Below are 23,694 nucleotides of genomic sequence, written 5' to 3'. Positions count from 1 at the left end.
AAGAGCGGGCGCCGGCACGCTGATGCGGACTGCCTTTCACGTTTGCCGCTTGCGAAGACAGAATGCGACGCCGACAACGTTTACGACTACATTTCCGCTGTATTACCTCCATTCCCTGATGCCCGTAGATTCCGCACTGAGCAGAGGCAGGACGAGAATCTGTAGCCATTTTCTACCGCTGCACTGGACTAACAGCTTCCCGGTACAAGAAGGAATATTGTGCTACTGGCTTCCGCAACTTTCTCGTGATACCTGACAGCTTACAATCCTCTGTTTTGCGCACTATGCATGGCATTCCACATCGGCACAGTTGGAATCTGCGAGGACACTCCATCGCGCCAAAGGGCGTTTTTATTGGCCGCGGAGGCGGGAACCAACCGAGAAGTATGTGGCTAGCGTGCCCAGTGTGCGAATGAAGCCGCCCAGATCTCCTTTTGATCAGGTCGGGTAGGACCTATTGGGGCCTTTCCCAAGTCTCATGACTGCTACCGCTGGATGGTGATCTGCATTGATTATCACACGCGGTATTGTGAAACGGCAGATCTTCCTTCAGTTACAGAACACCAGGGCCGGCTTGCACGATAAAGTCCGAGCTAAGTCCAGACTTAAATGGTGTCTTTAGAAAGACCAAGCTTATTTAAGACGGCTCGTGTTCCGAACGTCGAACGCTTCGGGTTCATGTTCACCAGAGTGGCTTCCCAGAACGGCCTCAGCAACCACTTGGGGCATTTTTCCTCTTAACACAATCTTAAGCCGCAAAAAGCAATGGCATGGATTTTACACAACGCAAAATTGACGGAATGTGTACATCTTACAGCAGGGACAGTGCCAGCGCATCCCTGTATTTCCCTAATTTCTCTACTTAGACACCTGGCGTCCTTGTGTCTTAACCAAGTCAGCACTAGAGTCGTAATCATACAAGCGACTTATTCAAGTCAGGACTGAAGCCCAGTCTTGACTCCAGTCTTAAGCGGCCATGCTAGTGGCCTATTCTTTAGGCTCCAGTTAAGTCTGGACTTAGCTAAGACAGTCTTAAGATTGTTTTGTGCAAGCGGGCCCAGGTCTCCCTCATCCTGTTGCACGGAAGGCACAACCGTTGAAAACAGATATACAAGTAGCCAAAAAAAGGCAAATAAACGCGTTAAAATGTAACGTTGAAAACACGGGACTAAAATCGCGGCACAAAGTAATATTAACAAGTGGTAGACGGGGGCACGTGTGAAAAAAATTGAACATTTACCCTGCCTCTCGCAAATTCAATTTGTTTGCGACAAATGCAGGGATGGTGTACTTACATTGTTCCTTCGCGCTGTGGATTTAGAATGCTTCTTTGATTTCCCTGGATATCCTGGAAAAAGGTTTGGAATTTCTGAGAGGCAGGGTAAAAGCTTACTTTTTGCACACGTGACCCTCTCCGCCACTGCTTGTTAATTACTTTGTGCCGCGAGTTTAGTCCCGTGTTTCCAACGTTATATTTTAACGCTTTTACTTGCCTTTTTTGGCTACCTGTATATCTGTTTCTAATGGTTTTGCCTTCCGTTCCGACGTGGTTTTTATCGCTTTATTCGTTTCGGCCTTTTACCTTTTTATCGTTTTTACTTTTGGACGGGACTACACTGTTTCGGTGAGTGAGCAGGATCGCCTTGGCTACGCCCCCACCTTTGTACCTTTATATATTGTTCTTGTATCGAAATAAAATTTCAGTTCTTAGTCAACACCCAGGTCCGTATTTCTTCCTTCCGTGTTTCGTCCCGTTCTTTGCGCTGTTATATTCGTTTTGCCTAGTGCTGCGGACGGCAACACTGAATATACTAATAGATGGGAAGTAGTTGGTATTTATCATAATATTACAATAAGAGATATTTTGTAGTCACATAAGGTTGTGAATGACATGATTTGTAGTGCCGCAAAAATGTTATTGTTTGAACTAGCCGAAGTAGGTAATCCTATGGTTTTCAAGGCTCGTTTTTGTAGTCATAACAGTGCTGATAAATACGTTTTGTATGTCGTTCCCCATGATTCACTGCAATAACTTACATGACTGTCACATAATGAAAGGTACAGTAATCTAAGAATAGCGCGCGGAAGGGGCCGCCGTGCCTTTAGCGAAGTAAAACAACCGCCCGAAACCTTTTTACATACACAGTTCACCTGTTCCTTCCAAGACAACTGCCAATCAAACATAATCCTAAACATTTTAAGAAAGACACTTTCAATAGTATCTTTATCAACACTAATAGAAAGAAACACTTGAAACAATTAAATTCTATTTTGAACAAATATACTATATTTAGTTATTAAATGTTTAAAGCTAGATGGTTATCATGAAACCAAGTGGATATACGTAGGAGGTCGCTGTTTATAGCATTTTGTATTCAATAAAGCCAGTTACCAGTAAGAAAAAGTGCAGTATCATTCGCATACATCAAAAGTTGAGAATACTGCATGCACTCGGGAGGTCATTAATAAATAGGGAAAACATAACAGGTCCTAGAACTGAGCCTTGGGGTACACCACACGTTACGTTTCGGTATGAAGACTTGAAATGCTTGAAGAAGACTTGCTACTCTCAGGAGGATAGGCAGGTTTTAAAAAATTCGATTTATCTGCTACGTACGCCATATGCTTTCATTTTCATTAAATTAATAGTGTGAAACAGCGTCGAAAGTATTCGGTATGCCTATAAATTTGCGTACAGCTATGGCATGAGTAAACTTCTTTTTGGCGGTTCTTGAAGTTCCCTTTTTTTTCTTCTTCTTGTTGTTGGTAATGGTCCCGTCTCCTCGCTTCGCCGAAAGAATTTCAATGGGCCGAATTAAATTAACAAACTCATTTAATTAAAATACTAGGTTGGATGAATGAACAAACACAGCACCGTAGAAAGAAAGAACAAATAAGACACTGAGTTGGGTCGCCCTCCGGCTTAGGACAGTCTGTCGTCCCAAGCGAGCGTACAGGAGAACGTCCGTCTTCTCCCTCGCTCAGGCCGCAACTCCTCGGGCCACCCATCGCACCTCTTCGTTTTCACGCGCTTTCCGTTTCCGTGAAAACGTCCTTGGTGCCCGTGAAAACGTCCCCCCGTTCACACAGATCCGCGGAAAATCGTAGCCGAGGTCCAGTTCGCCGAAGCGTCCCAACCCCGGCCTTTCCACCACTGGCATTCCACTCTCGAGGACGCGCACGAGATTTACGACCGCGCTTTACACATACAAAATAAGAAAAACAACACCAAACGGACGCTCGACGGGGTGCGCCGACGGCGTTCGGAGCCTGGCGCGCTAACCACCAGGCCAAACACAGAACGGCCGAGTGCCCCTCAATGCGCGAGACCCTTCGCCCCTCAAGCAAGACACAAAACAGATCACGCGCACAAGCAGGGACACTTCACACTGTAACCCAAAAACAAGAAAAAGGTCCCCCTTCCCCGGATACGGGCGCCGCTCCGCCCGCGCGCCTCGCGGGCCGGCTGCCCGAAACGGCAGGAAACACAAACACACACAAAAGGAAAACACGAGAAAACATGCACTGTTGACGACCTTACACGCCCCTCCTAAGATCGTTGCAACAACCTCACTGGTTGTTGCACACGATAAATAACACAAAGGTCGTTCACAACTGCATTACAACGCACAAAAGGAAAAGAAAACGCCACTTTCAACAATTAGGTGCTGAGACACAAGGCAACCGCCGCATGCGAGGCATCTAGCCTGGCACCATGCGAACGCATCCCACACGACAACATTTTTCAGAGTGGTCCTTATGCCTGCCCTCGGAAACCGCAGTGGGTGGCGACAGCTCTGGTGGCCTGCTGCGCCATGATAGAGGTGCCGATGATTGGCATGCACATGCCCCATTTTGCCGCAGCCTACCACTAGTTCCTCTGACGCCCTCAGTTTTTCGCCACATCTTTCCTCTGCGCCTCCAATAACCTCCTCCGCTCTCCGGTCCCTCTCGGCGTTTGCTACCTCCCTTGCCGCTACCTGCCTCCAAGGTGACGGCCGCCTGTCCTCTCATATCGGGCACCTCGCAACCGCTGTTGCGTGCTTGTTGTTCAAGCGTGTGCCAAGCGTCTGCAGAAAGCAGGCAGTCTGCTTCCTTGGAAGCCAGTTCCCGTGTTACGGCGCAGAGCAGTGATGCGCTTCCCCCGACATACTGACCCTGGCCTGCCTCTAAGCTCAGTGGAACTCGAGCTAGCTTTGCTGGCACTCTATTACCAAAGGCGCCAACAAGTGTGACGTCGCCTACCTTCCCCGTCTCATTGTTAGGTAGCGCGCCCTCTTTTACGACAGTTATTTCGGTGCCACTGTCAACTAGCGCTCGCAGAACCGCGTCACCAGATCTCAGGTTGACATAGTCCCGTGAGGCTTCCTTTCTTAATAATGATACTGTGCAAGTCTGAACATCAACGGTATCTCCCCGTCCGGCCTCAACCATGGCTCTGCCGCCGCCGCTGCCAGCATCTCCACAACTCTCCTGCCCTACAATGTTTGCTCCATTCCCCCGCATGTTGCCGGCCTCCCTGTTGGTGGGGTTTTCAGGGCAAGACCTTGCAAAATGTGGGCCATTACAAATGAAGCACGCAGGAGATTTGGAAGGCCCTGGGTGCGCCGGCGGAGTCAGGGCGGATTTTTGCAAAGTTGGTTGTTGTTTGCCAGAAGGGCTTCGGCCTGCAATTATTTGCTTCCTTCCTGACCCCTTTCCTTCGAAATCCTCAAAAGCCTCCACCAATTTTGCAATCTCGTGTGGCTTCACCCAGCTGTCCCTTTCCTCTCGTTTGACATACTTGTGAGCCTCAGTGCTCAGTGTCTGCTTCATCTGGTCAGCCACGTGCAGAGCAATCAGGCCCTCTAGCGTTTTGATCCCCCGCGCCGCCATGTAAAAAGCATAGTAGCTCTCAATTCGCGACGCGAAGTGCTGCCAGGTCTCGTCACGAGCCGGAAGCGCATTGCGGAACTGCCTGAGGTAGTCACCTGGCGACAGACGCAACTCGGACAGAATCGTCTTTTTTACCAGATCGTAACTGTCGAGCTCCTCGGTTGAAAGTTTAGAAAAGAGGTGTGGGATTCTCGCGGTCACCAGAGGCAAAACTAAATGGCTTCTAACCTCTTCAGGCACCTTATAGGAACGAAAAATGCCCTCGATTCCCTCGAGCCACACTGGAACCTCTGGATCTGAGGGAATTGCGGTCAGTAAACTCTTAAGCCGTTTTGCGAAATGCGCTAGTGATTCCTCGCGCGTCGGCTTACCATCTGTTAGCAAGCCCTGTGGTCCACCACTTCGCAGCTCTAACTGACGTGTTTTTTCCCGCTCAATGAGCAGCGTGGTCTTCCTAAGCTCCAGCTCGATTTCTAGCCGTCGCATAGCTGAATCGGGAGCCTCGCCACCGCTTTTATCTGCTCCTGCAGATCCTATTGTTTCCATCATTTCGCCTGCCCCCGTCGCCTCCTCTGCTCTTGAAACTCCGCTATCACTTCCGCTCTCCTCCGCACTCATTTTCGTGACCGCTGCACCGCTACGCAGTAACATGCACAGTTCCTGTCACTGGCTACAAAACGCACGGCACCAGTGGGTTCCGAGGACCAGCATAAGGGCCACTCACCTTTCCGCTGGAGTAGCCACCCTGCCTTCCCCGACCACCGCGTTGTCTGCCGTTCCTGCGCCCGGGCTTTGCTCCTCTCTGCTGCCAATGCGCGAAGTAATACTTGGAAAATACACAACAGTTCACCGCTAGTCCATTAGCGGCTGATATCACTTTCGCTGCCTGATCCCTTGGCTGGTGAACTGGAATCAGTTCCTTGATACGCTGAGCACCGCTGGCTCGGTCCGTTGGCCGTGATGCGTGGCGTCTTTCGCTGGCGCGCGCGCGGCTCGCACTTTACGCGCAGTGAAGGCTCAATCCGTTGGCCACCAGCTGGGCGTCTTTCGATGCTGCGCCGCTAACTCCTTAGCTTCAGTGTCGGTCCGTCGATCTGGAGTGATGGCTCGGTCCGTCGGCCACAATGTTGTCTTCTCGTCCTGCCTTCTTTCGACGGAGACCTCCTCCTCAGGCGCTGTCCATCGGCCCGGAAGTCTTCCTGCTGAGCAAGGTTTTTTTTTTTGTGACCGCCGAAGCCTGACGGGAGACGGTGATCCTGTATTCGGCTGCGCCAGTAAACTTCTTTTTGGCGGTTCTTGAAGTTCCCTTTTTTTTCTTCTTCTTGTTGTTGGTAATGGTCCCGTCTCCTCGCTTCGCCGAAAGAATTTCAATGGGCCGAATTAAATTAACCAACTCATTTAATTAAAATACTAGGTTGGATGAATGAACAAACACAGCACCGTAGAAAGAAAGAACAAATAAGACACTGAGTTGGGTCGCCCTCCGGCTTAGGACAGTCTGTCGTCCCAAGCGAGCGTACAGGAGAACGTCCGTCTTCTCCCTCGCTCAGGCCGCAACTCCTCCGCACTCATTTTCGTGACCGCTGCACCGCTACGCAGTAACATGCACAGTTCCTGTCACTGGCTACAAAACGCACGGCACCAGTGGGTTCCGAGGACCAGCATAAGGGCCACTCACCTTTCCGCTGGAGTAGCCACCCTGCCTTCCCCGACCACCGCGTTGTCTGCCGTTCCTGCGCCCGGGCTTTGCTCCTCTCTGCTGCCAATGCGCGAAGTAATACTTGGAAAATACACAACAGTTCACCGCTAGTCCATTAGCGGCTGATATCACTTTCGCTGCCTGATCCCTTGGCTGGTGAACTGGAATCAGTTCCTTGATACGCTGAGCACCGCTGGCTCGGTCCGTTGGCCGTGATGCGTGGCGTCTTTCGCTGGCGCGCGCGCGGCTCGCACTTTACGCGCAGTGAAGGCTCAATCCGTTGGCCACCAGCTGGGCGTCTTTCGATGCTGCGCCGCTAACTCCTTAGCTTCAGTGTCGGTCCGTCGATCTGGAGTGATGGCTCGGTCCGTCGGCCACAATGTTGTCTTCTCGTCCTGCCTTCTTTCGACGGAGACCTCCTCCTCAGGCGCTGTCCATCGGCCCGGAAGTCTTCCTGCTGAGCAAGTTTTTTTTTTTTTTGTGACCGCCGAAGCCTGACGGGAGACGGTGATCCTGTCGGCTGCGCCAGTAAACTTCTTTTTGGCGGTTCTTGAAGTTCCCTTTTTTTTCTTCTTCTTGTTGTTGGTAATGGTCCCGTCTCCTCGCTTCGCCGAAAGAATTTCAATGGGCCGAATTAAATTAACAAACTCATTTAATTAAAATACTAGGTTGGATGAATGAACAAACACAGCACCGTAGAAAGAAAGAACAAATAAGACACTGAGTTGGGTCGCCCTCCGGCTTAGGACAGTCTGTCGTCCCAAGCGAGCGTACAGGAGAACGTCCGTCTTCTCCCTCGCTCAGGCCGCAACTCCTCCGCACTCATTTTCGTGACCGCTGCACCGCTACGCAGTAACATGCACAGTTCCTGTCACTGGCTACAAAACGCACGGCACCAGTGGGTTCCGAGGACCAGCATAAGGGCCACTCACCTTTCCGCTGGAGTAGCCACCCTGCCTTCCCCGACCACCGCGTTGTCTGCCGTTCCTGCGCCCGGGCTTTGCTCCTCTCTGCTGCCAATGCGCGAAGTAATACTTGGAAAATACACAACAGTTCACCGCTAGTCCATTAGCGGCTGATATCACTTTCGCTGCCTGATCCCTTGGCTGGTGAACTGGAATCAGTTCCTTGATACGCTGAGCACCGCTGGCTCGGTCCGTTGGCCGTGATGCGTGGCGTCTTTCGCTGGCGCGCGCGCGGCTCGCACTTTACGCGCAGTGAAGGCTCAATCCGTTGGCCACCAGCTGGGCGTCTTTCGATGCTGTGCCGCTAACTCCTTAGCTTCAGTGTCGGTCCGTCGATCTGGAGTGATGGCTCGGTCCGTCGGCCACAATGTTGTCTTCTCGTCCTGCCTTCTTTCGACGGAGACCTCCTCCTCAGGCGCTGTCCATCGGCCCGGAAGTCTTCCTGCTGAGCAAGTTTTTTTTTTTTTAGTGACCGCCGAAGCCTGACGGGAGACGGTGATCCTGTCGGCTGCGCCAGTAAACTTCTTTTTGGCGGTTCTTGAAGTTCCCTTTTTTTTCTTCTTCTTGTTGTTGGTAATGGTCCCGTCTCCTCGCTTCGCCGAAAGAATTTCAATGGGCCGAATTAAATTAACAAACTCATTTAATTAAAATACTAGGTTGGATGAATGAACAAACACAGCACCGTAGAAAGAAAGAACAAATAAGACACTGAGTTGGGTCGCCCTCCGGCTTAGGACAGTCTGTCGTCCCAAGCGAGCGTACAGGAGAACGTCCGTCTTCTCCCTCGCTCAGGCCGCAACTCCTCGGGCCACCCATCGCACCTCTTCGTTTTCACGCGCTTTCCGTTTCCGTGAAAACGTCCTTGGTGCCCGTGAAAACGTCCCCCCGTTCACACAGATCCGCGGAAAATCGTAGCCGAGGTCCAGTTCGCCGAAGCGTCCCAACCCCGGCCTTTCCACCACTGGCATTCCACTCTCGAGGACGCGCACGAGATTTACGACCGCGCTTTACACATACAAAATAAGAAAAACAACACCAAACGGACGCTCGACGGGGTGCGCCGACGGCGTTCGGAGCCTGGCGCGCTAACCACCAGGCCAAACACAGAACGGCCGAGTGCCCCTCAATGCGCGAGACCCTTCGCCCCTCAAGAAAGACACAAAACAGATCACGCGCACAAGCAGGGACACTTCACACTGTAACCCAAAAACAAGAAAAAGGTCCCCCTTCCCCGGATACGGGCGCCGCTCCGCCCGCGCGCCTCGCGGGCCGGCTGCCCGAAACGGCAGGAAACACAAACACACACAAAAGGAAAACACGAGAAAACATGCACTGTTGACGACCTTACAGCATGGTTATGAAGAGCGGATAAAAGAAGTTGTGATAAAGTAAATACAGCCGTGAACGTGGACCTGTTAGAGACAAATCCATGCTGCTGACGACAAATTATATGATTAGTATCAAAAATGTTTTCAGTTGGGAGGCATATAATTTTTCCAAAATTGCATTGCAGATATTTAGTACAGAGATATGCCTGTACCTAAACGGGTTGTTGGGGTTACCGTATTTGTGTATCAGAAAAACGTTCTTAGCTTTTAATGTATCAGGGTAGAAGCTAGAGTCCATCGCATGATTGAATATTCTGCATAATGGGACACAAAGCAAATCAGCGTTCTTCTTCATTATCTTGGTGGTAGTGGTGAAAACGTTTATTAAAAATAGAGAGTTACGTGCAGGTTGCTCTGGGGTCAGGCTTAGTACCATTCCACTAAGAAAAACTAGGTGGAGTCCCTAGTACGGGAGCTCAGTGGCTTCCGCGGCCACCATTGCTCGTTTGACCAACGCCTTTTGGGCTTTCAGGTCGGAGCAGGCAAGTAGGGTCGCCTCCCAGTCCTCCACGATGGGTTTTGGGTTAGGTGCAAAGGCAGGGTTGGAGGTGCACGCCCACACCATGTGGAAATGTCCCGAAGACATTTCCCCACAGTGCGGGCACTCCCCGGAGAAGGCACTGTCAAAGCGTTTAAGTGACGCCAGGAACATAAGGGCGTTCGTGAGGAGGCGAAGAAACGCGCCTTTCTTCGCTCTCGTTAACCCTTTATACAGGTGGGGGTAAAGATTGGATCCGTTTTGGTACAGCTGAGTAATTTCTTTGAAAGTGTAGCCTGGTGTGAATTCTTCTGTGGAGGAGGAGGGGAACGAGGTTGCCCGGGGTTAGAAAGCGCGCGGGCGGCGGCATCTGCTGCCTCGTTTCCTCCTAGCCCTGAGTGGGCCGGAGCAAGAAGCGGCGGGGTGTAGTTTCCACGTACGAGCTGTTTTGCAGTAGTCAGTAGGCCAGATCCGAGGGGCTTTTTAGTAGCCGGCAGGCCAGGTATGGGACCCAGCCCTGTTGAAAGTTCTACACACCCCTCACGAGTCCGTTATGATTGTTTCGGAATCACAGTATGTTGCTGCTAACATGATGGTGGCCTCTTCTGCCAGTGTTACGTTTCGGGCTTCAAATATGGGCCTGTTTACCGTTTTGGACTCTTAAATCACTGCCGCCGTGTACCACCCATCTTGGTGCTGGCCGCACGAGTCCACATAGTACACTCCGGTGATGATGATAAGCTCTTTATTTACTCCCGAAATACTCCAATGCGCGCAAAATGAGCTGGCGCTGTTAGGCGAGCTCGGTGGTACGCAGGAGGGTCTCCCACGCATCCACTACAGCTGATTTATCTGCGTTGTGTTGTGTACATGTCCACACCATGTGAATGAATGTAGCCGGTCGTGAGCAGTGTTTGCACGTAGGTGCAATCAGATTTGGGAAAATTTTGCTATGTAGCCATGCGTTTGGAAAGGTTCTTGTTTGTATTTTGCGCCAGTGGACGGCCTCGCGACGGGATAGTTCCCAGTGTGCAGGCGGGTATAGACACCGTCCGAGCAGATAATGCTGGAGGATGTCCGTGTATGTAACAAGGCGTAAAAGAGTGCCTTGGGGATTGTCACAGGAAGCGGCAGGCTGAGGAGGGTGCTACGCCCGGTAGCTTAGTTCTCGGGCTAGAGCATACGCCTGTGCGTTACCGCTGAGCGCCTCATGGGCTGGGACCCAGATGAGAAGACGAGGTGTAGACGGTAAGGGGAGAGAGATCGGAGGATAGTGTGCGCGTGTCGGGATATACGACCTGCATCGAAGTTACGAATTGCCTGTTGAGAATCGCCAACGACTACTTTGGTGGAGGTGTTAGTCAGGGTTAACGCGATGGCAACTTCTTCCGCTGTGGTAACAGTTGGGACGTTGTGCCAGTTTCGGTGCGGTGCCAATGCAACCGCAACCATAGCGGGGCGAAGGGGGTGGTGGGAGGCATCTGTATGTAACGTCGGGATGACGGGTGAAACGTTTGTGGAGTTGCCGGGCTCGGTCGGCTCTGCGCTCTGTATAATACTCTGAATGCATACGTTTGGGAAGCGGAGGTAAACGAAGACTGAGTCTCTGCTCAGGGTTTCCCTTCGTAGTGGTGAGCTAAGCCCTCTGCCCTGGCCATGAGCCTACTATCGTGGCCATCCTTTGACATGTTAGTGGGGAGTGGTTTTACGTACAGGCCGTATTGCCACTCCTGAGGAAGCCTTACTCTTTCCTCGGTTGCAGTCATGTGTTGTATGTGTATACGGGTTAATTGGTGATGCCCCGACGGTGTCTACGATAAACGCGTGTGTTGGCTTGTGAGGTGGGCTTCTCTCAGCTCCTCTAACGAGTGTGTCATACCCAGACCTTGGAGACTCAGGTTCGACGTGATTATAGGGAAGTCGAGGGCCTTCTTCACTATTCTGCGCGTGATCACCTCGATGGCGTTCTCGTCGTGTTTCTTGATATGGAGATAGGGGGTCGATTACAGGATTCTGCTTGTTACAAAGACATTGGCCAGTCATAGAGCATCTTTGCTTCTCAGCCCCCCTTTCTTCGGTCCACTTGGTTTCCCACCTGTTTTAGCTTGTCGAGCGTGGTCGTCGCTTGCTTACTCTGGTGAATGAAAAGACCGGGAGATTTTTTATTGCCATGTTGGAAAGTAGTGGGGATAGCACCGCTCCCTGTGGTGTACCTCTCGTGCCTAATAGAGAGGGACCGCGTTCTGCGTTTTGAATTCTCGCGTAGGCCTGTCTGTCTGAGAGGAAGCGTTTTATATGCTCGAACGCGTTCTTTCCACACCCCTTCTCCGAAAGGTGAGTCAGGATCGCCTCGTACATCTCATTATCGAAGGCTTCCTTCAGGTCTAGGGCCCGCACTATCTTATCCCCGTTCGGATGCTCCATCGGATTTAATGTCTCTCTGCTAAACTGTAGCAGGACGTCCTGAGCAGATTTGTTTGGTCTGAAGCCATACATCGAGTCGGCAAAAACTCGCTTGCTTTCTAGATACTCGGAAAGTCTCTCTTACCATTGTTCCCATCAATTCGCCCACGCACGACGTGAGAGAAACGGGCCTGAGGTTGTCCGTATCTATGGCTTTGCCCGCCTTTGGGATGAAAGTTATGAGTGCCGTCTTCCATTCGGTGGGAAGAGGAACTTCGCCTGTCCAGATCGAATTGAAGTGTTCTATAGAAGGGATTATTACGCGTGCTCTGGTAGATTTGCAAGGAGTTTACCTTGATCCCTTCCCTTCCTGACGCGGTCCCACGCTTCATTCTCGCTAGGGCCGCCTTGAGCTCGTATAGTTTGAGAAGTTCATCATGCCCAACATTTTCGTCTCCACTGTACCTGTAAGCTTCTACCCCTTGGGTATTGGGTTGCGCGCAAGTACTGGTCTCGGAGCTTAGCGCTAGCTGGGCCGTATTTCCTTGAAATGCCTGTATTGATATCTGCAGGTGTTTCTGCGACTCGGTACGCGTCTGGTTTGGATCTATGTACACTCGGAAGAGACGGCATGTGTTTTTGCCAGACATCTGCCTAGCTGCCGCGTTGCACCTCTCTACCCAGTTAGCGTCCGCGAGTTGCGCCGCGTGTTCTGCCGCCTCTTTTTTTATTGCCGCGATCCGGGTTTTTAGCTTGCGGTTATGTTTCTGCCCGCGGCATGTTTTGAGCATGCTGCGTCTGGCTTCCCAGAGGTGGATGAGGTGGGTGTCGACATCCGTCACCGCTCAGAGAGCTTTACCCGCGTTTCCGTCGAACGAGGACTGGTCAGCAGCTGTTTAGTCCAGGATTGGTATCCCTGCTCCTGGATAGAACTAACATTATATTCTTTTCTTAATTTCGCCCAGTCCGACATCCTAGTCTGCCCAGTCGGTCTGGTAAGGGGTTTAGTGCGGATCGTTATGTTGAACAGGCAGTGGTCGATTCCGAATTTTTCTTTCCTCTGTATTCGTCCACTCTACTCGCCTCGCGTTTCTCGAAAAGGTGAAGTACGGACAAGTGTCCCTCTGCGCCGAGTTACCAATCCGCATGGGGTACGCTGGGTTGGTGTGTAGTGTTAGGCCTAATGTTGACGCTGCCTCCGCTAGCTTCCATCCTCATACGTCCTGTCGGTTGTAGCCCCATGAGAGGCTCTGGACGTTGAAATCTCCTAACACTAGTAGCGGATCTCGTCCCGCTTTCCTGATAGCCCTGCTCAGGAGTGTGGAAAGGGTTACGTTTTTTACTTTAGGTGGGCAGTACACATTCAGTATGTGGAGCGGCGGATCATCACTTTTTATGGGCAGGAGAGTCACCATCAAGTATGAAAATCTGGCTTGTAATTCCAGATATATTACATTTGCTGTGAAATTTTTGGGCCCGAAGATACATGTTAGGGAGTCGGAACGTTTTGTAGTGTATGAGGCTCGCGTTCCCGCCTGGCTCCTGTACGGCCACACCTGCCGGAATATGCTTGTACGTGGAAAGGAGCATCCTAAGGTACGCTCTCTTAGTCTCATTTAAAGCCTCTGCTGTTGCACTGTGTACAACTTATAAGGCCTTCTTTAGTTCGTCCCGCCATGTGTGCCTAGAGATTGTTATTCTGAGCGGAGCTGCTTCAGCGTCTCACCCTCACTGATCACCCTAGACATCTTGTGGTTTATGGGATGGGTGGGTCTCCTTGTATTAGCATACTTGTGAACCGTCATCACTTTCGCTATCTGTCGTGATGCTAAGGAGGGAATGAATTCTTGTATCTTCCTCATCATAACTTCTAGTTTACTTTTCATGCTAGGCTCTGCGTCACTTTCCATTGCCTCCTCGTGCTCAGGCGGCTGGGATTTAGCTAGTGCAGTTGCTAGTTTCCTGGTTAGCAGCTCTATTTTCGCTTTTAGGGCTGCTGTCTGTTTTCTTAATACAATCGCTACCGAGTTGGATGTGGGTGGAGAGGTAGTATTGGGAGGACGAGGGGCGACCCCACTCACCTGCTGCTTCCGGTTCTCAGCCATGCTGGCCCAGTTCCTCTCTTGATTGTTTTGGTTAGAATTTGGCTCCATGTTAATCGAAAGGGGCGGGAGATTCCCACTCCTTCTTTTCATTTTCTTGTTTTTCTTTTTGTTCTCACTAAATTGTTGGTGCTCGTTCCATCGGAATTTCGCAGTGGAGTCTTTAGAGTTCGTAGTGTGTTCGCTGCCACACACCGCACATTTCGAATTGCACTCTTGAGAGATCCCACCCCCTCCACAAACGGAGCTTGCGTTCCGCAGAGTGCACAGTTTTATTGCCTCGCTGTCGGGCTCCTGTATGCCATCTGGTCAGGCCGCTTTATTTGTGGCCATATTTGTGTCAAGACATTTACCTTCTTCGCTGATAATATTCGAGCACTTGAATTCATTAACAACTCGAGAAATGCCTGTTGTCACTGTTGCTAAGGGAGTAGGTTACACTCTGTTCCTACCGTAAGGTATGAAGACCTGATTAAACTGGTTGGCAGTCTCTACTGACAAATTTTCAGGAACAATCTGTTTTCTTCCCACTGTTTCAGCAACTGCTTCTACAATCTTCCATACATGCTCAGTATCATTTGCTTTACGATTAACCAAATTAGTATACACGCTTTCTATGATTTTCTCATCAGAGCCACGGACTTAGTCCTGTAGTACTTAAACTGTCTAAAGTAGTAGGCGCTCCGTTTTTAAGTTTATTGTAGTATGAAACTTTTCTTTTCAACACTTTTAATATTTATTCAGTAATCCAAGGACATAAGGCATGTGCACAGTGGCGTCGCAAAAACTTCTGTTTTGACTTGATAATTGCATCCGAAATAACAAATATGAAGTTAGGAAATTCTTGTGAACGTCACTGTGACAAAAAGTTTCGAAATGAATAGATTCTAGTAAACGTCTGGCATGTGCGTAGTCCACCCGTGAATATACATTGGTACGGTTAGAACCATTACAGCTGAGACTGGAAAGTGGCTGGAACAAAAACGTTGAACAATTAGCAATAATGGTTACATCACAAACCCCAGCACAGGCATTCCGATCATGGTTGCAAAAAATGTTATCAATAATTGTTGTAGACTGATGAGTGATTCTTGTGGACACATTGATAACGTTCTTGAGATTAAATGATTCCAGATATTTAGGACAGCCATTCTTTGATGGGCCAATATTGAAATCACCAATAATTAATAATAGATTATTACCAGACATCAGGGGTAACAAAATTGATTACGTATCAGATATGAATTTGACTAGTGCACAAGTTTGACGGGCGATATACTACGCCTACAATGACGTCTGTCCTAAGGCGAATGAAAAGTACTTCCGCGGTAGTAGTACTTTGCGAAGAATCAGCAAGCTCTTATTCAGATATGTGGCGCAAAAACACAAACACAGGAGAAGATACAGCACCAACTAGCCCCTCAAGCCGTTATTTTGAGAATCAGCAAGCTGCTGATAATTTATGCGATTTTAATATAAATAGAGTGAAGCTGCCACCCCATGCGGTGCTCTCTCTTGGTAAAGATAGTGACGTGTATCCAAAAATGTAGGGCATCTCTCATTTCTTAAGCCAGGCTACAGTCAGGGCGATAACATCGTATTGGAAAGAATGTTACGATAAATGTAAAATAAGGTCTATGTTTTTGTTTATGTTGCTGACATTGCACTGGAAAACAGAAAGGTTCTCGATCTTGTGCAACTTAGCGTTGACTTCTTCAGCAGAAAAGGCTATGATTTTGGACTACCTGTGCGAGATCACTGTCACAGGTTACATGCAGAACATGCAAGGTATGTCTTGCAACTCAGAATTTTGCCATCTGATACCCATGTGTTTCCGCTGTTTTTCTTTTTGGCCTTCCGCTCTTTACCCAGAAGAGTTTTGTTTGCTTGGAACAAGTGTTCCATGATAAAAACAGGATTTTCGTCGCTGTCAAGTTCAAACGTTTAGTGTTCAGCATTTGCTTTTTCGCGGTTTTCAAAATGCTGTCTCTGACTTTCCAGGAAGCAAACTTGACATTGATGTTGGATTTTTCTTTGTCTTTTGAGGGTACCCAATGAACAGCTTCAATATCAGGCTCATTAAACTCGGCGCTGAAGCAGTGACAGATTGATATCATCACTGAAATCAGATTTTCACCAGGTGCTGGAGGGATGCCTTTTTGTTTGAGGTTATTTCTTTTACTGTATTACTGCAGTTCAGTTATTTCGTACCTGACAGTTTTAACTTCATTTGTGAGTCGGTTGTTTTCCTTTTTCACCTCGTGGCTTACGTTTTAACCTCACAAAGGGTCTGTTTGAGCTCAGTAATTTCTGTTGAAAATTCTTCGAACATATTCTCTAAATCCAACTTTGTTTCACTTTTGTTAGTGTAAAACTTTGTACTCAAGTCGGTCATAGCCTTCACAAGTTCTTTAATGGTTGAAGGAGAATTATCACCAATATTGGACACATACGAAGCAATCCAGGAGCCTAAGAACGATGTTTTTAATAAAGATACAGGATACACATCTGACAAAAAAAAACGAAGCTGGTTAGCCTTTGTTTCGATGCGAAGGCTGCCTTGATTGCTTCGTGAATGATGTGTGTTCGGTCGTACAGCTGTTATATAGGTTATGTAGGACATATGTCAGGTAGTAGTGCGCAGGTGCGGCTTGCCGGTAGGAGTGTTGTAGGTTCCGTGGACACGTGTAGGCTTGACCAGCAATGACGGTGAAGCAGCTTCAAGTTTTGTTCCTCAAAGGCGCCTTTCTGGACGAAACGGAAAAGGCGGTTAGCCTCTGTTTTGATGCGAAGGCTGCCTGAATTGCTCCGGGAGTCTCGTCTCGTGAAGCACTCGTAGGAAAATGCGAGGTGCTCCAGGAGCACGCAGAAACAATTCTTTCGGCTACCACATCTAGAAACCGGCTATGCGTTATGAGTACAGGTGCGAACAGACGTAAACAGAGCGCCCAGCCGAAGAAGAAACTGAAGGTCAGCGCCGCCTAGTTGAGCTGGCCGAAAGCAGGATATCATGGCGTGCATGTGCACATTCCCCGCCGGCGTGACCCTCCCTTTGCTCCGCATGGCTTGTCACTGTACCGGCGCCACTGTCGCGATTATGAAAGTGCTGATCGGATTGTCGAGCTCTTCGAAGCGATCGGGCATTTAAGGTGCGCGTACCATTGGCTTGATAGGAGAGCCCGCGTGGGCGGCGCTACATTTAAGCTGCTTCATTCAGACGCCGCCGATCTAAGCATGTTTTGTGTTGTGAAGTTTTGTTGCTGCCGAGATTCATTTTTATCTCACTGCCATCGAAATGTGCTCGAACTCGACGTGTCGGTGCAGATTCGGGTTGGTTTATTCAGTTACTGTTAGTGCTTGGACATTGATACGACCATGGGGCGGAAAGCGCTTGTATACAGAATATTTCTGTAAATGTCTGCATACAAATAAGATCGATAGTAAGTTCTTCACCAATTACTAATCGGTGTAATAATTTTTAGCTATAGTAAACTCAGTGATAACTGACAAATTGATGTTGCCACCCCGAAAATTTGGCAAACTGACATGATCCGAATTTCGAATTTGGTATCCAATCTGATTTACAATGGCCAGATCAGTGGTACCCTCTATGTTAAAAGGCAATACCGGAAAATATGAACCATTGGTCCATATTTACGGCACCTCACGGATTAATAGCAGGTCGACAGCGAGATACAAATGAGTGACGGCGCCAACAAAGGTTCAAAATACGCATGCCATCGGCAGGGGAAATGCATTTATCACTTTCTAAACGAAGCGGCTGAATTAGTGCCGCCTCCACGGACTATGCTGTATCAAGGCAGCGATCCGTGCATCTAAAATACTTGCTCGCTTCAAAGAGCGCGACAATCCAAACATGATCATCATTATCGCGACAGTGAAGCCGGGACAGTGACGAGGCATGCGGAGCAAAGAGGGTCGTGCCGACAGGGGCGGGAAGATGCTCATTCATTCATTCATATACCTTTATTCACAAGAATGACCTGAGGCCTAGAGGGGAAGGGGGTGGGTTAGGTGAGGTTGAGGGAGCCAGACTCCGGCATGAAGTCTAGCAGGGCACTACGTTTGCGCTTGGCGTTGTTATTGGGGGCTTTCCAGTCTTCGTAAGTCTGAATGCGTATGAAGTAAGATGCGCATGACGATTTTAAGCTTTTGTCTGGCTCGTGTACACGGCGCTTATCCTCAGTGTTTCCTTGGGCTGTGCCCTCCATTTGCTTATAAACCAAGAACACATTTTTTACGCCCTTATCAACCTTTGCGCCTGTGTGTCCATGTTTTAAAAGGAAGGCATGTCAGTGGCCGCTCGGGTGAAGAGACATTAGAATTGGCTGGTGTGAGCTGGGAGGACATGTTGCCTACTTTTCGGGTGTATTAACACCGACTGCTGCGTCCTGACAGCTTACGTCTGGTCATCCACGCTATTTTAATACGTACGGGCATACCAAATACAGCGCTCGAAAGACGAAGCGAAGTATCGACATGCTATACATTTCGTATGCCCGAGCAGAGAACCCCGAGGTATCAATTTGGCGGATGTAATGTTGCAGGGATATTATACTGCGATGAAGTGTCTTGACAAGATCATACAGCGCGTGCCATGGTTCACCCTGTGTCATTGTTTTCCCGTTTTCTTATAGCGGTCGGTAAACTAAAAAATGCAATACCGTTTACGCGTTCTACCTGTGGCATTGATAATATTTTAACCTAATGCGGTGAACTCACCAAACAAATAATGTCTCAAAATTTAGCTCATATTTCCATTTTATTTTCTACTGGCGGTCCACCGAAACAAAACACATTAAATTATCTCTTGCAGTATATAATTCAAGAAACAAAGGGAGCTTTCAGAAGTTTACGCCTACAGTATTAAATTGCTGTTTTTTAGCCGTCAGTGGAAAATTGTTTGCAGTAAGACGTATTAAATACCTAAAACAGTCAATATTCTGTTTCCTTAGGTTTTTTTTCAGAAAAGTATATTCCACAACTTCTTCAATTCCTGCCTCCCTGGCCCAAAAAATCTGCGCATTCAGGATGTCTTGCAGATAGCATAATACCAACTTCGTCACTACTTTTGATTCATTCAGCTATGGTATTCTCCATTGAAAATAGTAATTAAGACACGAGATATATGCCATAACCCTAGCACTCCTTGAACGTTATTTAAAAGACCATCATTAAGTGGTGGATTTTGGGAATCTGCACTGCAATGCTATGATAGTTAATATTAGAGTAGCTCCAGGCTCTTTCTTAGAACCTTTATGTTGGCTTGTATGCATAATTTTCCTTCTGTATTTACACATGCTAATGCAGCAATGCTAATGCAGCACGTGCATTGACCATAGTATTAACAGACCGTGTTGAGTCATTTATTGAAGTAAAAATAAATAAAATGTACTATAATTAGGCATGGTTAATACAATTACACGCAATCTTAGCGAAACTTTCATATTCTCTCCTACTCTGAAAAAGAACGTTTTGTCAGCATTAGATATCCTTTACAAATTCAGGCCTATTCAGCATGCGGTCAGCAAGGAATTCTTGAATATTAGAAGAAGAAGACCCAAGGAAGGCTCACACAATTTGCCCGGGAGGTCGGAAGAGGCCAGCCTGTCCGCTCCTATTGAACCGATGCACCGCGGCGCAAAAACGGCTTCAAGCGAGAAACATGAACAATTTCAGTTCCACTGTGGCGTCGACCGGTTGGGGGATCAAACGGTATCACTTTGTAGTTCACTGGGGAAGTTCGGCTGATGACGTCGTAGTGACCAAGGTAGCGGTGGTAAAATTTGTCACTAAGGCCAGGGGTGCGCAGTTGTGTATAAAGCAGTATTTCGTCACCAGGACGAAAAGAGACCGGGCGATGCGTAGAATCGTAACAAGTCTTGCGGTTCTGGCAGGCTTCTGGGTTGAGGCGGTCAAGACGACGGTATCTGGCCGCACGGGTTAAGAACTGGCCAGGTACTGATGTGGAAGAGAAGTCCGGCCTAGAGAAGAAAGAAGTGTCGAGAATTGTTGTGCGAGGGCAGCCACAAACGAGGACAAATGGACAGTAACTGGTAGTCCGCTATACGGCTGTAATATAGGCGACTGTGACGAATGGTAGAATAGTGCCCCAAGTTCTATAATCTGGTGTGATGTACATGGATATCATATCCCCAATAGGATGCGATGAAATCTCTCAGTCAGACCGTTAGTCTGGAGATGGTGGCTTGAGGTTGCCTTATGGAGAGTGGATGATGCGTGAACTTCGGCAACGACTGTCGATAAGGCCATCCCGCGGTCACTTAGGATCACCCGAGCAGTGCCATGACGCAATACAATTGATCGCAAAAAGAAATTAGCTGCCTATTTAGCGGAACCAGTCGGTACAGGTGTTGTCTCAACATAAGGTGGTCAACAGCTGTTGTAATCCAATGATTAGTAGGGTAGGGAACTATATAAGTACGGTAGGGAACTATATAAGTCGGTGCCGACTACGTCAAATGGCGTGGCAGGACAGGGAAGGGGTTGTAGGAAGCCAGCGGGTGAAGAAGTCGGCCGTTTGCGACGTTGGAAGAGAGGGCAAGAAGCGGCGTATTTAGCTACGCTGGAAGATAGGCCAGGCCAAAAAAAAACGTTTTTTCAAGGGGCGAAGTTTTTTTCAAAACTAAGGTGACCTGCAGTAGCGTCATCGTGGAATGCTGTCATTATACGTAGGTGAAGCAAACCGGCACGAATGGAATCCAGCTAGTTCCATCAGGAGAATACACGTAGTGGCGTAGGATGCCATCTTCGAGCTTGGAATTGCGAAGCTGTCAGGGAGGCCTATCATTGGGCGTGTTTGAAGCGCAGATAAGGCGGTCGAGATGGGACGGCAGTAGGCATCGGCTTACTGCTGTTAGCGGAGAGCGTGTCTGTTCCCAGAGTAGTCAAAAGAAGCAGTTGTGATATGAGTCGGGGGAAGAGATGGTCGGCTGTGGTCAGAGGTGGAAATGCTTTGGGAAGCAAAGCAGCAAGCTGATTCTGAAAGTGGACATCGAGAAATAGCGTCGGCGTCTTGGTTTTGGCGACCCGATTTGTAAACGAAGTCGAAATAGTATTCTTGCAGGCGTAGACTCCAACGGCCAAGTCGGCCTGTCAAATATTTCAGCGAAGACAACCAGCAAAGAGCCCGGTGATCGGTCACAACTGTTAAGTGACGAACGCATAGGTAAGGGTGAAATATTTGGACAGCCCAGACGACGCCAAGACATTCCTGCTCAGTAAAGGTGTAGTTTTTCTCTGCTGGAATTATGGTATGACTGGCGAAGGCAATCACTTCCTCACGCGAAGTTGTATCGCGCTGCAGAAGTACTGCGCCAAGACCGTGACCACTGTCATCGGAGTGCAGGATGGTGGAGCGCATTCGCTGAAATGGCCAAGAACAGAATCAGATGCGAGGGTGTGATTTAGATCGTTCCCTGCAGTGTCGCACTGTTCTGTCCACACAAAAGGGCTGCGCGCTATAAGTAGTTCATGAAGCGGAGCAGCAATAGTTGCAAAATGCCTTATAAAACGCCGGAAACAGGACGCCAGGCCGAGGAAACTGCGCAGATCTGCAGTCCGTTGTGGACGAACGAAGTTCTAGACCGCGATAATGTTTTCAGGGTCTGGACGAATGCCATCATGACTAACCAGATGTCCCAATATTTAGATTTCTTTCTGTGTAATGTAGCACTTCTTGGTGTTGAGTTGAAAGCCCGCTGAAGCGAGACACGTGAGGACTTCATTCAGGCGCGTGAGATGGTTGTTAAAAGTTGATGAAGAGATAACAATGTCGTCCAAGAATTATATATAGGTTCTCCACTTTAGGCCACGAAGTACCCTGTCGATCATTATTTCGAATGTCGCTGGTGCGTTACAAAGTCCAAAGGTCATAACATTAAATACGTAAAGTCCATCGGTAATTGCGAAAGCGGTTTTTTTTGTCGTCCTCGTGCATAGGCATTTGCCAATAACCTGAGTGGATGTCCAAGGTCGAGAAATATTCGGCGCCTTGGAGAGATTCAAGGGCATCATCATTTCCCGGCATCAGGTATACATGTTACCGGGTAATTGTTGACTGCGCGGTCATCAACACAAGAGCGTACCGAGCCGTCCTTCTTTTACCTAGCACTACTAGGGAGGACCATGTCCTTGTTACAGGACAGATAATAATGCAACGGAGCATGCTATTTACATTTTCTTCAATTACTCTTCGTTCAGAGAGAGAAGCGCGATAAGGCCGTAGATGAACGATAGAGTTACCTTCAGTAAAAATGTGGTGGTGTGAAGCACTAGTCCGTCCCAATGCCGGGAATGTGGCATCCAAAATGAATTGGTGATGTAGAAGCAATTTCAGCAGTTCTTCGCGTTTTCTCGGCGTGAGGTTCGGATTAATATTATTTGTGATGAAAAGGGTTTTACTGAGGGTTCAACAGGGAATATAGCCCTCTGTAAGCTGCACGGCGAACAGCACAGGAACACAGTCCGTCTAGGCACAAACCAGCGAGCTCGAGCAGCGCAGCGGCACTTCGTTCTCTTCCTCGTGTTTCGTGACATCTGCTCTTCGTTCACTACTATTTCCCCGGGAGCGGAGAGGAGCCACCCTGGCAACCTATTGCGAGAGCAAGACGAGCGGGTCGTAGTATGTTTTGAGGCGGCTCACGGCACAGTTTCGCGGCCGCGTTGACGCATGTCCGAAGAAGGAGTGAGTGGCTCCACGAAATAATTTACAGGGGAGGTGTGGTAAACGATGAGGTAGCTGCCGTGGTATTCAGTTCGAAATTTCGATGACGATCCCGGTGGGGTGCCAGGAACCCAGAGCCAAACGAGGGACCCTGCAGGGAAAACATGTGGCGTCTGATCTTTGCCGTGACGATGCTTTTGGCGGCCTTGAGATTCCGATGTTAAAATGCGGGCCAGCGGGCGACATTCCTCAGCATGCTTTGCAGCGTCAGAAAGTGCAGTCCACTCGGAGGAGTCGGGACGATATGGTAATATAGTGTCCATCGTGGACAACGCCTGACGCCCATAAAGAAGGAAGAAAGGGCTAAATCCGGTGGTTGACTGCGTGGCGAGATTGTAAGCGTACGTCACGAAAGGAAGAACAGCGTCCCAGTTAGTCTGATCGGCGGCAACGTACATCGTGAGCATATTTCCGAGAGTACGATTGAGGCGCTCAGTCAGCTCGTTAGTTTGAGGGTGATAAGCTGTGGTGGTCCGATGTATGACGCGACATTCGGCCAGTAGAGCTTCAAAGACATTGGAAAGGAAGACTCGGCCTCTGTCACTGAGCAGCTCACGCGGCGCGCCGTGGCGACGAACAAAATGATGAAGCAAGAACAGGGCAACCTCACGGGCAGTAGCGGCAGGTAGGGCAGCGGTCTCCGCATATCGGGTGAGGTGGTCGATGCCGATGATAATCCAGTGGTTCCCAGAGGCTGTGCAGGGAAGTGGCCCATAAAGATCAACGCCAATGCGATCAAAAGGACGGGCCAAGCATGGAAGGGGTTGTAAGGGGCCAGAAGCACGAGGTGCGGATGGCTTGCGGCGCTGACAGGCGATGCAGGAGCGGACGTATTTGCGAATATAACCGTACATGCCGCGCGAATAGTAGCGTTGAGAAATTCTTTGAAACGTCTTGACTACACCAGGATGGGCACACTGAGTGTCGGCATGGAAAGAGGCGCAAATTTCATCTCGTAAATGGCGGGGAATGACGAGAAGCCACCGTCGACCCTCAGTCATATAATTACGGCGGTAG

General features: G+C 49.0%; 1 protein-coding gene across 3 annotated transcripts in view; it reads right to left on the bottom strand.

Moving 5' to 3' along the window:
* LOC146200637 (glucose dehydrogenase [FAD, quinone]-like) overlaps nt 1-23,694 on the bottom strand; it is a 126,380-nt gene that overhangs the window by 92,965 nt on the left and 9,721 nt on the right. The window contains exon 2 of one of the 3 annotated variants that reach the window (XM_084595582.1): nt 1,296-1,348. The exons of the other annotated variants lie outside the window; for them this stretch is intronic. The gene's annotated coding sequence lies outside the window, so the exon portion shown is untranslated. The remainder of the gene's footprint in view (nt 1-1,295; nt 1,349-23,694) is intronic. 3 annotated transcript variants of the gene reach the window in all.

Source organism: Amblyomma maculatum, chromosome 2 (assembly GCF_055883805.1).
Source record: "Amblyomma maculatum isolate TAMU_Amacu chromosome 2, ASM5588380v1, whole genome shotgun sequence".
In the NCBI taxonomy this organism is placed as follows: domain Eukaryota; kingdom Metazoa; phylum Arthropoda; class Arachnida; order Ixodida; family Ixodidae; genus Amblyomma; species Amblyomma maculatum.
This window is presented reverse-complemented; position numbering and strand designations above follow the sequence as displayed.